This window comes from Dryobates pubescens, chromosome 7, assembly GCF_014839835.1.
Source record: "Dryobates pubescens isolate bDryPub1 chromosome 7, bDryPub1.pri, whole genome shotgun sequence".
NCBI classification, from domain to species: Eukaryota; Metazoa; Chordata; class Aves; order Piciformes; family Picidae; genus Dryobates; species Dryobates pubescens.
In genome coordinates, this window is record NC_071618.1 from 24115028 (window position 1) to 24130212 (window position 15185).

The window sequence follows — 15185 nt, forward strand, 5'->3', positions numbered from 1 at the left end:
TGGTTTTGTATTATTCTTCTTTGTCCTCCTCCCATCCATCCTTGTTCCTTGCCCTTGTGAACCTTACCTGTTATTGTTATATATATATTGTTTAAAGAAAACTCTTTACCTCTCTACTTCCAAGCCAACTCCAAATTATTATTTGGTGGATTTGCTCCTTCCTCTTTTTTCCCTCTCTGTTGGGAGGGAGGAGGGGGGAGTAGGGGAGAGATTCTCAGCCTTGCCCCCATCTGAGCTCTTAACTCCCAGTTAAGGCTTAAACCACTGCAACTTGTGAATTTGAAAGTTGCCCTTTCTAAAGACAGGGCAAATTTCAAACAGTTCAGTAGGTAATAATGGACCATTACTTCCTCATAAATTTGCTAATTACAAAAGGACTTAGATCTATATCTACTGTACATGACGTACTGTCAAAACGATAGATTTGACTTTGATATCACCTCACAGAAGACAGAAATTGTGTTTATATATTTAAATTATTACCCAGGTGATATATTTCTTTTGGTAAAAATCTAGCAGTTTTTAGTCCTTCTCTTCTCCAGGCTGATCACCCCCAGCTCCCTCAGCCTGTCCTCATAGCAGAGGTGCTCCAACCCCCTGATCATTTTTTCTGCCCTCCTCTGGACCTGCTCCATCAGGTCCATGTTGTTCCTGTAGTGAGGACTCCAGACCTGGATGCAGTACTCCAGGTGAGGTCTCACCAGAGTTGAGCAAAGTGGCAGAATTGCTTCTCCAGATCTGCTGCCAATGCTGCTTTGGATGCAGCCCAGGATATGGTTAGCGTTCTGTGCTTCAAGCTCACACTTCCTGCTCATGTCCAGATTCTTGTCCATCAGCAACCCGAAGTCCTTTCACACAGGGATGCTTTCTATCACCTCCTCCCCCAGACTGTATTGAGAGTGAGGATTCTTCCAGCCCAGGGGCAGAACCCTACACTTGCTCTTGTTGAACCTCATGAGGTTCACCTGGGCCCCACCTCTCCATCTTGACCAGGCTCCTCTGGATGGCATCCTGTCCCTCTGGCATATCAATGGCACCACTCAGCTTGGTGTCATCTGCAAACTTGCTGATGGTGCCTCAATCCCACTGTCTATAGCATTGATACAAATATTAAACAGCTCAGGTCCCAGTACAGACCCCTGAGGGACACCACTTGTCACTGCTTTCCATCTGGACTTAAGCCACTGAGCATCACCCTCTGGATGTGACCATGCAGCCAATTGCTTACCCACTGACCAGTCCACCCATCAAACCCACATCTCTCCTGCTTGGTGAGTAGGAGGTTCTGGGAGACTGTGTCAAAAGCCTTGCAGAATTCCAGGTAGATCACATCCATAGGTTGTCCCTTATTCCCTGACATAGCCACTTAATCATAGAAAGCCACTAGGTTGGTCCCTGCCAAGTGGCCAGTCTCTTTCACCACATCCTGTGAACTTCCCCATTCCATGTGAGGTTTTGCAGAAGCTCCTCACTCATCCATGAAGGTCTTTTGCCTCCATTGCTTCATTCTGACTTGTGTGGATGCAGCAATCAAGAGCTTCGGAGGTGGTGGTGCTTGAATGTGATGACTACAGGCATTAGTTCCAGGTTGGTAAGTGCTGCTCCAAACATCACTGTTGGGTGGTGTTGCCTTGCCACAGGGATCCCAGACTTCATTTTCTTGTGGTGAAAGAGCAAGCAGAAGCCCAAGAAGATCTGGTTGTGTTTTCACAAGTGTCTGTGAGGGAAAAAGCAAAATCCAGTGTTACTGCTACTGAAGCAGATCCAGCTCAGGTCCATGGACAGCCATCAACCATGACAGGACACTGTCAAGGTCTGGAGAGATGAAAGTCCTCCAGAGGAAACAAAGGATGAAAGGGAGATGCACAGAGGAAGACAAAACATGTCTTTTTTCCATGATTGACCACTGGTTTTCTAAAGCCTGGGAAAGAAATTCCAAAGGCTCCACACAACAAACCCAAATGGCATCTCCTGACCCTTGGACCCTAAACCTTTTATAACTAACAGGAACCGCCTTGACCTCATCAGGAGAAGAAAGCAACTTCTTTCCTCCCATTCCACCTGGCCATAAATTACACAGGAAAGACTTCTACTCTTTCACTACCACAGGCAAAACCCAACCATATTTCTAAACCACCTGAAGACTGAGGAATCACACTTGGACATGCTGCAAGGAATGTCCCCTTGCTCCCCAGCATGGCCCATGATGTCTGTGTGACCAAAGTTTTCCTCCAGACATCAACGCCAGTGCCATGCCAGCATCTTGTGGGCCCTGTGAAAAAGGTAGGAGCATCGCAACAGCTGCTGCTCACATAGGCACAAAGCTGTTCCCCAGGTGGGAGTCTTTGCTCTTGAACTTATGAACAGAGACTTCTGAGGCACCCCCATGTCTCGCTGCTTAGGCTTCCAAGTGACCTGTGCTCTGGCTTAGGGGGACCCTTGCTAGAAGGTGGGGAGGACTCTGGCTCCTGGTGTCCTCTCAGTGCAAACACAGACTGCCCATGCACCGTCACCACGGCAGCTGAGAGAGGACGTTTTGCCTCACAGGCTCCTCTTCTCTCCCCTCTGCCTTTCCCAGACTGTCTGTTCTAAGTGGGAGGACAAAAGCAGCAGAAAGGGAGGTCCTATGTCCCACCCTATGTGCAGGAAGAGGAGAGGCCTACAGCAAATGGTGACAAGAAACTGGCTACAGCATCTGCCAGATGGGCCTGAGGAGCTCCAGTACTTCAGGGGCTGCCAAGAGAACTGCTCCCAGAGTGTTGTGTGGGGACAAAGAGAAAACATTTGCCCTTACATGTCTAATTGCTCTTTCAGGCATCTAATGGCTTCCCTGATCCTCCAAAAACTCTCTGCAGAGCATTCTTTCACTGCCTTCTCACTTGCCAGTTGCTGTGCGGTCTCCTCCTGCCTGCTCTGGACTCTCTCCAGCTCTTGTTCCAGAGCTCTGCTGTCTGCAGATGCATCCAACTAAAAGAGAAGATGCAGCTTGAGGAAAGAGGCAATGTCCACCCCTCCCAGAAAGCCTCTGTGTGCTGAACTTGTGTTTGAAATCTGGCATGAAACAGGTGGCAGCAGAGTACGGATGAGTGTGAGGGAAAACCTGCAGCTTTGTCATGCACCCAGCTCCCACCACATACAGCAGCACTTTCAGGTAGCCTTTTTCACCTCCCCTCCATGGCACCAAAGCCACCAGGCTACCCAAGAAATCAGATGCCCAAGACAAAACACATCACAGCCTTGACCTCAGCCACACAGGAATGCAGCAGCAACCACAGAGACCAAGGGAGCACAAGTCACATGCCCAATATCTCTGATCAGCTCCATCTCTCTTCTCTGTGCCTGAGCCTTCTGCTCAGACTGCTCCCTTTGAAGAGCCACATGCAACCCTTGCAGCTCCTGATTGCTGGCTGTGAGCTATTTACATTTTTGGGATTCCAACTCCAGCTTCATGGCTCAAGTCATTGGTTCCACTTTGGTAACTGCTGCTCCAAACATCATGGTTGGGTGGTGAAACTACAGATGTCCAGAGATAAGCCCATGGAGATCTGGTTGTGTTTTCACAAGTGTCTGGGTGACAGCAAAATCCAGAGTTAGTTCTATGGCAGCAAACTCAGTCCAGGAGATGTTCATGGCCAGCAATCAACCGTGACAGGACACTGTCAAGGTCTGGAGAGATGAAAGACCTCCAGAGGAAGGTGGTGTTTATGAGAGGAAATGGTGAAATACTGTGACTGGGTTTGTACAAGCTGGATTTCCTCAGCTGCAGAAGAGTACAGCAGAGCCTTGACCATAGCCACTAGCTCAGATGTGTTCTTGATGCAAAGTCTGGTTGTTTTGGGTGTTATTTTAATCAGTGTTTTGGAGAATGTTCATGGCTTCAAAGGCCTGAACATTATGGGGTGTGACCTCCTGGACATTGCCCTGACGTACTATGTCGCTGGTGGGCCTCAAGAAGATTAAGTGTGCAAGGGATGTGCCTGGAGGTGGTGGCTGATCCTTGATGCTTGGGAATTCATGGTTTTTTTGACTCCTTTTCTACTTTTCCTTTTTTTAGGGAATAGAGCCCTGCTGGGGGCAAACCTGCTGTTTGAGATGTTCAGTAATCCCCCTAGAGTGAAGACAGTGTGAGGGCGGCTCCTGCCTACCCCAGGGGCAGGGTAGCTCCAACCTCAGCCCAGGCTTTCCCTGTCCTGTTCCCCAAATTTGGACCTTGCATTATGCAATAAATGGTATTTTTCTTATGGCCTGGAGCAGCCTTTGCCATGTTCCCCTGCTCCCAGGGCTCCACAGGCTCTGCTCTGGGGCTGTGCCTTGGAAGAGCAAAATTACTGCCTGATCATGGCAGTGCTCACAGACCCTTTTTATTTGACCTGCACTGAGGGAGCTCCTGCAGAGGAGGAGAAGGGACAGCCCAAGGGCACAGTAAGAAGCTGGGCAGAGCCACTGGCCTCTGCTACTGGCCTCAGCCAGGGTCTTGCTGATGTCAGCAGCTGGGGTCCAGAATTGTGGCATCTTGGCAACCATTTGTGTACTCACCTGTGGTGCTGCATGTGCTAGGCGAGTGCTTTGGTGGTGTGCTTTGGTGGTTTGACGCTTCTAGTTTGGTTATGGGACTGTGTTTTCGGTGTTTCAGGTTTGGTGGAGTGTTTTAGGTGGTGTGGGTTTGGTGGAGTGGTTTCGGTGGTGTGGGTTTGGTGTTTTGGGTGGGTTTGGTGTGGTTTTTGTGGAGTGGTTTTGATGTTGGGGTTTGGTGGTGTGGTATTTGTGTTGGGGGTGGGTGGTAAGACTTAGTGGTGAGTTTTTTTATGGTGGCAAGGTTTGGTCTGTGTGGGTCTGGCAGTGTGGGAGACGTGGTGCTGCCTGTGCACTGCTGCCGATCACCATACATAGAATACATAGAATAAACCAGGTTGGAAGAGACCTTCAAGATCATCACGTCCAACCCATCAACCAATCCAACACCGCCCAAACAACTAACCCACGGCACCAAGCACCCCATCAAGTCTTCTCCTGAAAACCTCCAGTGATGGCGACTCCACCACCTCCCCAGGCAGCCCATTCCAATGGGCAATCACTCTTTCTGTATAGAACTTTTTTCTAACATCCAGCCTGAACCTCATGAGGAGGGTCTGGCCATTCCTGTGGCGCAGGATGGCCTGGGTAAGCCCCATGCCCTCTGGGAGCAGCAGAGATGAGCTGCAGCCTGAGGGCTGGGAGCATGCCAGCAGCTGCAAGCACAGGGAGCACACACAGTGGGGCACAGGCAGGCAGGCACTCTTTGGGAGCCTCCTGGACTCTTGTCCTGCCCTGGGTCTTGTGGTTCCTCCTCCTCCTCTGCAGGAGCTCCCTCAGTGCAGGGTGGATAAGAAGGGTCTGTGAGCAGTGCCATGGCTGGACTTACACAGGGCTGTGTTTTCCGTCTTGACACAGACACAGTAAAGTATTCTGGCTACCCTGGCAATGAATTTAATTATGATAATTCTCTGTTGTAAAATACCTTTTTATATTTTTCTACATTCTATCCATCAGAACCAGCTTATTTTTAGAAGTCTTAAGGAAACTACACCAGAATAAGGAGTAAATCAGATAAATGTACAAGTGATACTCATAAGGGAAGATAAAATTCTCTAAGGCTCCAATAAAGGCACTGAAGTATGGCATCTTGTCACAGTTATGCTGGAAAAATGACATGAATCACTTATGTTATAAATTTATCCTGCAGAAAAGCTCTGCTACCTCCATTCTGAAAATCAATGAGGTCATGTTGGGTTTTACAGTCCTGCATGAGCAGTCATGAATAAAACATTATTTTTTATGCTAATAGGATCTGTAAAAGCATTCATCCAATATTATATACCTTGCTTGTAGGTCCCCCACAAAACTCAAGAGTAACATTCAGCTTCTATTTTATTTTATTTTTCACTTTGCAAGTGTTTCTTTAAAATTATTTATTTATGGCAGGAAGTTTCTAAGTATTGGGAAGATAATCACATTAAGTTTTATTATTCAAAACAAGCTAGGCTGAAATATTTTAAAATTATACTACATAAATGCAATATATTGTACACAGCACATATTATGTTATGGTCACAGTCACTGAAAGGTTTTCTTTCTGCTGAAGTAAGTCATTGATCTGTTTGATTAACTTACACACTTCTAAATGTTGTCTTTTTTTTATTTTTTAGATTTACAAATAACCCAATTCCAAGGTATGAGTTAGGTCTTTCCTTCTTTTATAATCCTCTGTGCTTCTTAGTGCTTCTTTTATAATTCCCCTGGGCTTTCACTTCCATGTGATCTATTCATTATTTTTTTCTCATTATTGTTATTAAAATTTCTTCTTTTTTATTACTGGCTTTGTTATATTTTTCCCCCTCTCTGCTGTCCATTTAAGAGGGGAATGATAGAGTAGCTTTGGTGGGCATCTGGCCTCCAGGCCAAACCACCATATTCCTAAACATGTGCTTAGGAAGAGACTGGATGGTTTAGTTGATTAGATAGTGTTGGATGATAGGTTGGACTGGATGATCTCAAAGACCTCTTCCAACTTGGTTGATTCTATTCTATTCTATTCTATTCTATTCTATTCTATTCTATTCTATTCTATTCTATTCTATTCTATTCTATTCTATTCTATTCTATTCTATTCTATTCTATTCTGCTTGGAGTCTGGTTATCTCTCCATATTTGAACACAGGCCTGGGTTACAGTTCATTGTCAGACTGAAAAATGTACTTACAAGTGTCTTTTTAACAGGCTTTTAACTACAAGTTAAGGTCTAAGAACCTGTAATGCTAAAGTAAATTATCATAGGATCATAGAATGTTTTGAATTGGAAGGGACCTTTAAAGGTCACCTAGTCCAACCCCCTACAGCAAAAAGTGACTCTCTTTTTCTTTCTTTTTTTTTAATTCACATTTTATCCAGTGGGTAATCCCTGTATTCCATTCATCTCAACATCACCGATAAATAACCAACACCAATATTTTAAGAATATCTGTATAATTTCTTTAATAAGTAGCTGTCTTCTTAAACTTGACATCAAAAAGATGAAAGATGTTCAAAAGTGACTGCCTTTGCAGTGGATGCTTCTGGCTTCTTCCACTGCTTTTCTCTCCCTTGAGATTTTATTCAATTCTTCTGTTAACTTGCCATCATCTTGCAATTCTTTTGTACATGCCATACAGGCCCATGATCCTAGAGTGAACTTCTGATTCTCGGTAGAGGGTCTCATTCTCCACATACCCAGCTTGCAGATGGAGCCATGTTGTAGAAGTCAGTTCATTTGCTGCATTTAAATTTCCATTTTGATCTAGGTACCCAAGACAGCTATATGAGCCTGGCAAACAAGACCGTACAGGGAATAATTGATCTTGCAGATGGGACAGCTGAAGGCCAGGAAGGACATGATAAGGCAAGATGACATTGCATATAATTTTCTTAGATTAGAAAACTGAACATTAATCACTACAGTCAGGGACCATAAAGAAACACCTGTCTAAAAATCAGTTGTCCACATACAGTCTTCTAGAGGCCTTTGGGACACTGCAGATGTGATAGACAGGCTTTAGGGGAGACTCGTATTCTGATTCAGTGACAGTGGCATGCCAGGCCAGAATACCTGGGAGGGGGGCATCTCAAGGACTCCTTGTATGAATGTGGAAGCAGCTTTAGCCCTGTGCCTCTGTGATGACTGCAGTTGGATAGCCAGGCTTTCATTTAAGTTCTCATCTCTTTAGTCAAGAGACGATGATGATTTACTTCATCTTACATATTTTGAAGAATTTTCCAAATGTGTTGCTTATTTTCCTTCTATCTTCTGCAGATGTTTTAGGCATTAATGGAGTTGTATGATTAGGGAGAAATCAAAATAAAATGTACTAAATCATAGCTGACTGGACTTGAGGTCATCTGGGAAAAGAGAAGCAACTGATTGAAAGACCTAGTATTCTGGCTTTTTCTTCATCTTTGTATTATATTTTTTTTTTTTTAGTGTGTGTTACACTACTGCAGCATTGTATAATTGGTACAATATATCACAACTGTACTTTCAAAGCTTTTGTGGAAGTAGTAATACCACATGAATGCAAAGAAACGTATATCTTTTTCTTTGTTTTGATTGGGGCAATCGATTCAAACTCCTTTCAATAAGAGGGGCAAGACTATTGATGTCAGGAGAGGTAAAAGAATGACAGAAGATCCCCTGACACTAGATATAGGTATTGTTTTAGGTGTAGTTCAACAAGAAAATTATAAAATAAAATAACAGCTTAACAAATTATGAATGAAATAATTTATTATTCTCAGAATAGTTGAACTCTCCACATTAATGCAAACATACAAAAAACTCAAAGCAATTATGTCAAAGAGTATGCTAGAAAGACAAACTACTGCCTTTTATACCAGTTTCATAATTTATTTATTTATTTTTTTACATTGCATTTAGGTTCAGTGGCTCAGTTGGGAAAATTGAGATTTTTATAATATAATTAAGCCCCATTAAAATACAACTTGTGGGTTTTGATGTATTACTTCCCAAACATTGTTCCTCTTTTATATTTCTATATCAAGATAAATATTTCCCCTGATAGCACCACTATTGCATATATTCCACGTAGTCAGCCATTGGAATGGGCTGCCCAGGGAGGTGGTAGAGTCACTGTCCCTGGAGGTGTTCAAAAAGGGATTGGGCATGGCACTTGAAGCCATAGTTTAGTAGTCTTGAGGTCTTGGGTGACAAGTTGGACTTGATGATCTTTGAGGTCTTTTCCAACCTTATTGATTCTATGATTCTATGATAAGGAGCTTAGCTGAAGTCAGCCATTTGCTCCTCATACCCATTCATACTTGGTTTCTTATGTCTCAGGTTTTCTGTTTATAACTGACAGTGAAAAAGCAGATTAAAATAATTTCAAAAGCAACAATAAAGACTATCAGTGTTTCAGATACTTGTGTGCTTTTTTTCATGCTCAGATTCACAATTTCTCTGGCTTCTTACAATTTCTACTCGCAGTCCAAAGTCTGAAGATTTTGACCACACTCTCCACATGTTGTTTGCCTCTACTTTGCAGTCACATATAAAAAAAAGTTAACCTTACACTTATCATTGCTATTTTTGTCACTTGAATTGCCCTTCTATGTTTCCTTTGGATGAGCTGACATTTCAGAAACAATCTGATATATTCTCATTCTTTTAAATCTAATTGATTGACTACCATGCCAATTTTATGAAAGCTTCTACTACATTCCTGTGTCTATTTTCTTACTCAGACGAGTATGTCTACTCTGAGATCTACTTTTATTCAGAATAAGTCACTCCAATGCTTAGACACATTTATTCTGTAAGTTTGCTCAGCTGCATAGCAAAGTTGATGAGACTATTTTTAGTGATTTTGAAAAATTACGCTTGTAGCTCAGAAGGAAGACACCAATTTTACTAATCCCAGCTCACAGAATTTATGATATTCTGACAGATTTTTAAGTTATGTGTAAAACGTTTACAAAGATTTACAAAATAGTTTTTTAATTTGATGCTAAAATTAGATGCAATTATCCATGTTTCCTATGATATTCTCTGGAATTTAGTTTTCTGAGTATGAAGGGAAAATGTAAGACTACTCTATGTTTGGAGAACAACAAGTCAAACGGAGGATTTGCCAGTTTGAATTGGAAACACTTTTCACAATGAAATTCTCATTCACTTCTGTTTAGGACATGTGTGAGGTGGGGGGAAGTTGCATTTTTGAGGAACTGTTCTGTTTCTAAAGTATTTTAATACTAAAATAATTGCCTTGAAAATATTTTTAACTCACAGAATATTTTTGAAATGGCTGTCAGATTCATCCTAATTGTGACTTAGTGGCTATCCTCATGCTACTAAATTGAATATCCCTGAATGTAGTTGAGGGGAACAAAGTCACCTAGTATGGGATATCTCAGATTTCTTTTATCATGAACACTGCAAAGTATTATTCATAAATGATCCCTGAAACACCCACATTCCCAAAGGAATTGCCCAGAAATTTTCTACAACAATAACTGGTGCAAACCACTGTCTCTGGGAAAGCTCTTAGATTTTACTAGTACTCACTTTAGAGCATGGAAAGTGCTTGAACTTTCAACATCCACAGGTACATTGTGATTTTTATAGGGAAGATGAAGAACCCTGAGAAAAATTTCTTTTTAAAGCAGGTTTGGTTTTGGTTTTTTAATTAGATGGTTGGAAGGTTTTAAATCAGAATATTGGAGTAAGTTAAACAGTTGGGCAATATGGACAAGAAGTGATTCAGTGTTCATCTCCATCCTCTCTGAGTTAGCATTACAGAACAGACTAGGACTATTTGAAAAAAGTTCACTTGCATAGATCTGACACAATAGCATTGGCCCATACAGAGCATACATTATTAAAAGTTAACAAATAGCAGCAAAATTTAAGAACAATTGCTTAAAAATACTTAACCATACATTCTGAGACAACATCTAATATTACTATTGAAAGTAGAGGTTTTTTTATTGATCATAGCAAACTCCGGAATTATTCTATGCTTTTTTTGCTTCTGAAAAAAACTAACTATTAATCACTATTTTTTCCCATTAAATAAAACCTAGTTTTATTCCTGTTTTCTTAGCCCCTTTTTTGATTCCAGATGAAGAGACTGAAAAGGACAGGTCATGGCCAAGAAATGAAGGCATAAGTGAGAATGGTTTGGACAAGCAAGACAGAGATTTACATAAATGGGAACAAGGGGCTGCTGAGAATTGTATCATTTTCTTGTAGCCATTGATAGCTGTCACTATGGCTACCAACCAAGGGTGACTGAAGGAAGGAGGTTTGGCTTCTTCCAGGTATGGGAGCTATTATTCCCACTGCATTGCTTGACCAGAATTTTCTCTTTCAACCTTATCACCAGGCCCTGACAGTGATGTGAAAAATAACCTGAGAACATCTAAATCAGCCAAGAACAAAACAGAGTAATCTAAATAAGATAGCTTTACAGCAGACCCCTGCATTTCTGGACTGGCAGTTGAAGGCAAAGTAGTATGCCATGTTTACACAGCCTTAGATGTCTGCCTGTGGACAGCCAAACTGATACAGTAATTCTGCACTGCAACTGAAAATCAGAGCCTAGTTACTATAAAATTCTATAGTTATTCCATACACTTCTTAAGAAGCAAGCTAAAATCAGAAGGAAACAGACATATGTGATACAAGCCAATATAAAAAAGAAAAAGTCAATCAATACATTACTTGAAGAAGTCCAGATGAAAAGAATCCATACAAGTTCAATTTAGTCCCCTTCTATGTAACCATTGCAGTTCTTTCTTTAATTGAATGATATTGTATATTTTTTCCATAAATTTAACTCATTGCACAATACAGAGGATTCCTTCTAAGAACAGATAGTTTGCTATCTTATTTTCCGATAATTATTAATTGTGTAATGAAAGGCCTGCTTTAGTGCATCTGGTTCAAATCATGCACATAAAGAAAAAATCAATATTTTTCCTCGTGATTTTTTAATGTTTGGAAACTTTTCTGCAAGTTTCATCGCATTTATTTGTGCTGTCATTTGTGGCTCACTCACAGACCTTTAATATTTGAGCTAGGGGAGACAGTTCTAATAAACAGTAGTTTTCTCACACTAGGAGGAGGAAGGACACACAGATTTGCTTTAACAGCAGAGATTTTGCAAGAGTCACAGACATTTTTTGTCCATTCCCCCATATTTAGGGACTGTAACCTATATTAGGACAGATACTTTTTTCTGTTTCCTCATATTACGAGTTACACTGCTCTAGCCCTTCTAACTTTCTTGTCTTTTTTCCCCCTTAATTTTTTTCACAAGTAAATGTTTTAAAAATAGTCTCAATAGTCTAGTATAAATATTTATATTTTGATGTATTTCACCCTCTGAGAGCCTTCTTTATTCACTTTTGCTAATACACTCGCACATGGATCCTTTGTGATGCTCAAGATGTACTATACCACATCTGATCTCCTGCTACTTCTGCAGGAAAATGTCTCCCAGAGTAGGACTGCGTAGGAGGACAGGAGTTTGTAAGAGTGATATATCTGCCTGCCTTGTTTTGATGGGTGTCTTGGATACTTTACTTGTATATGCCTGTGTGTTGTCAGCTATATCCTGCATTCACATTAAATAAGATTGTTCAAAAGACTTCAAAAACTTTAGTGCAATACATGTCTTAGGTAGGTGAATTGGCTCCCACAGTGCAGAAGAAGGCACTGGAATACTGAAGCTTGGTCAGGACTGGTATTATACTTGTTGTTTTTTACAGTCATCTTCAGATTGTCAATGAGATCAAGAAAGGTTAGGAAGATAGCTATTCTGTTCCAAATGGGAAGAAAGCCACTTTATAATTATATTCCAAACAATGGTTACTTGGGGCTAGATAATACTCATCTATCTTACTTTAATCAAATGTGAAGGGATAGATATCTGGCCCATAATTAGAAACATTTCATTATGCAGAATAATGCAGAAAAAGTCAAGTAACTTTATTAGACAACTGAACACAAGAAAATTGTATAATTATATATTAAATAATGAGAGGCGTAATTGGTTGTACAGTTGCTTTTGTTCCCTTATAAGATGGAGTGGGCAGATTTTAGATTTTATTTTATAGCATTACTAAAGCTATTGATGGAGATGTCTATAAAGGCCTAGAATAGCTAAAGATTAATTTTGGGGTATTCTTTAATTTGTATTGCAGATGTTCACAACATTCTAAACATTTTTATGTAAAAACAGCTTCTTTATTTTTTTCAATACACACACACACACATACACACATATTATGCAGCTAGTGAGTTTTAACCTTCTTTTATTTAAAAATAAAATAAAATTTTACAAAGTTCTATTTATAGCTCATCAAATGATATATTTATTTTTTTTTCCTGAACCTGAAATTCCTCTTCAGTGTGCTCAGAAGAATGAAGCTAAGGTTGAGAGTTTTGGATAAGTGTATGTGAAAAGCTGAAGGGTTTTTTCCATTGCAGGTTAGGTGACCTCCTTGCAATATATTGCATTATATAGGGAAACAGGCCTTGAAGCAGAGATCAAAATTCAGAAATTAAACATGCTGGACAGATGCTATGATCATGAAAGCCAAGAAAATGTATATTTCTTTCTTCTTACTGAGACAACTTTCACAACATGTGGGAAATGCTCTCCCATTAAAAGCAGCTTGCAGTCAGAGACTATTTTAACACAGAAGGAGCTGTGGTTGAGTCTTGCAGTCAAAGAAGAAATAAAAAATTTAGCCTAAAATCTAGCCAATTATTATTTAGGGTAAAAAAAAGCAACAACACAACCTATCAAAAACCAACCAACCAAACAAAAAACCACCAAACCACTACCCCAAAAAAACCCAAACCAAAACCCACCAAAAAATGCAACCCAAAAACCCCACAAACAAACAAACAAGAAAATATCATATAAACTCACGTCATGTCTAGGGACAGGATTTAAGACTTCAGTCAAGACTCAGATTTTCTGATTTCAATATGAGTCCAACACTCAAAGATCTTAGCTTTTTGCATTTGCTAATAATTACACTGTAAGTCTGACTGTGGACTCCAGGCTTCATGATGCACTATCCAAAGTTCAGTTACATCTACATATATCTCATAAGGGAATAGCTTTCCCTAAGTTAGATATATGAAATTCTCACTTTAAAGAAAGTTGTCCCTGAAATGGAATCCACAGTCATGTGTGGTTTCCAGGTCTTTTCTATATTCCATATAGGAGGACTGGTTCATTAGAGCAGTGATTTAAAAAACAAACAAACAAACAAACAAAATGTGAAAGAATTCAGCCTAGAGTCATCAGAAAACACTAAACACAAAGACAGTAAAAGAATACATTCAAGATTCTAAGGAATAGTTTCCATTCATCTGGAATACAGAGAGGAAATCTTTTAAGGCTAATCTTCATCTCAAAGGTGTGATCAAGAACCACTAAACTGTTGTAAACAAATACTGGGAACACACTCATACATGATTCCTGCCCAATTTAGATGTCTTAGAAGCTAAAACAAAGGTAAAATGTACTGGTATGGTTTCAAAGGCTGTCTTCCTTATATCTCTTCAAACTCACATTAACCTGTCTCCCAGTATTTTATCATCTACTCAAGGTCACCCACTGTGCAGGAAAAATGCAAACCCATAAGCAGTGTCTCCACTGTGTGAGTAGGTGACCTTGTATTGTGTGTGCTCTGGAGATAATAAATTTCTGACTGTACACTGACTTTTATGCTGACTGTGAAGTTTCTCTGAACACAGGCAGTGACAGGACTGCTATGGATCAGAGAATGTTCAAGTTAAACAAAAGATTTATGTATCACAGAGCTGCTGATTAAAATCTCTCTCTCGTTTTCTTTTTTTTTTTTAATTGAAAATTGGGATTTCAGAATGTAATTTCCACTTCATATTTGCTTAAAGTGCACTTGTCTTTATTTGATTTGTCATTACTTTGATGTTGACTTGTTGTTTTTTTTCCTTTTCAGACAATAAGAATTATGATATATTTCATATTTTAGATGTACAGGTAATTGATAAAGGTGTATACCCAAGCTTGTCTCAGAAGGTGAAACAAAGGTATCCAGATACATTCTCTCAAAATGTTAGGAAAGTCTAATGTGTGTCTAAATGTTTGTTGATGTAGACATCCAGGAATGAGCACAATATCAATCACTTCTGAGTCTTTTCATGTAAGATCATAGTTTCCAATATTATATTTCAAAAACTTAGAGCTTCTTGTTTCTTGTTAGAATGTGGCTGCATTTTTTTGAAAGTATATTGATCATCACCAATTAAGACAGTCGATGATTTGACTATTAATAATTTTAAATAATCACAGGTTCCACAGTCTTATAGACAAGATTCCTTTGCACATGTGAAACTACTCAATTTTATAGTTTATAATTTAGATAGCATCTGGTCCTGATGTTCAGCAAACCCTCAACTGTTTTATATGTGCAACCAGAGCAACTCCTGATTTACGCTATTTATCACTGAGAATAGTATCAGTTCAAAATGAGTTCAATTACTAGAAGCCGTATCACCTTCATCACTCTTCCTGTAACCTGGAACAACCATTCATGCCACAGAGTTACTATTAACTACACAGAGAGGTGCTTCTTCCTCCATATTCCCCTTCAGCTCT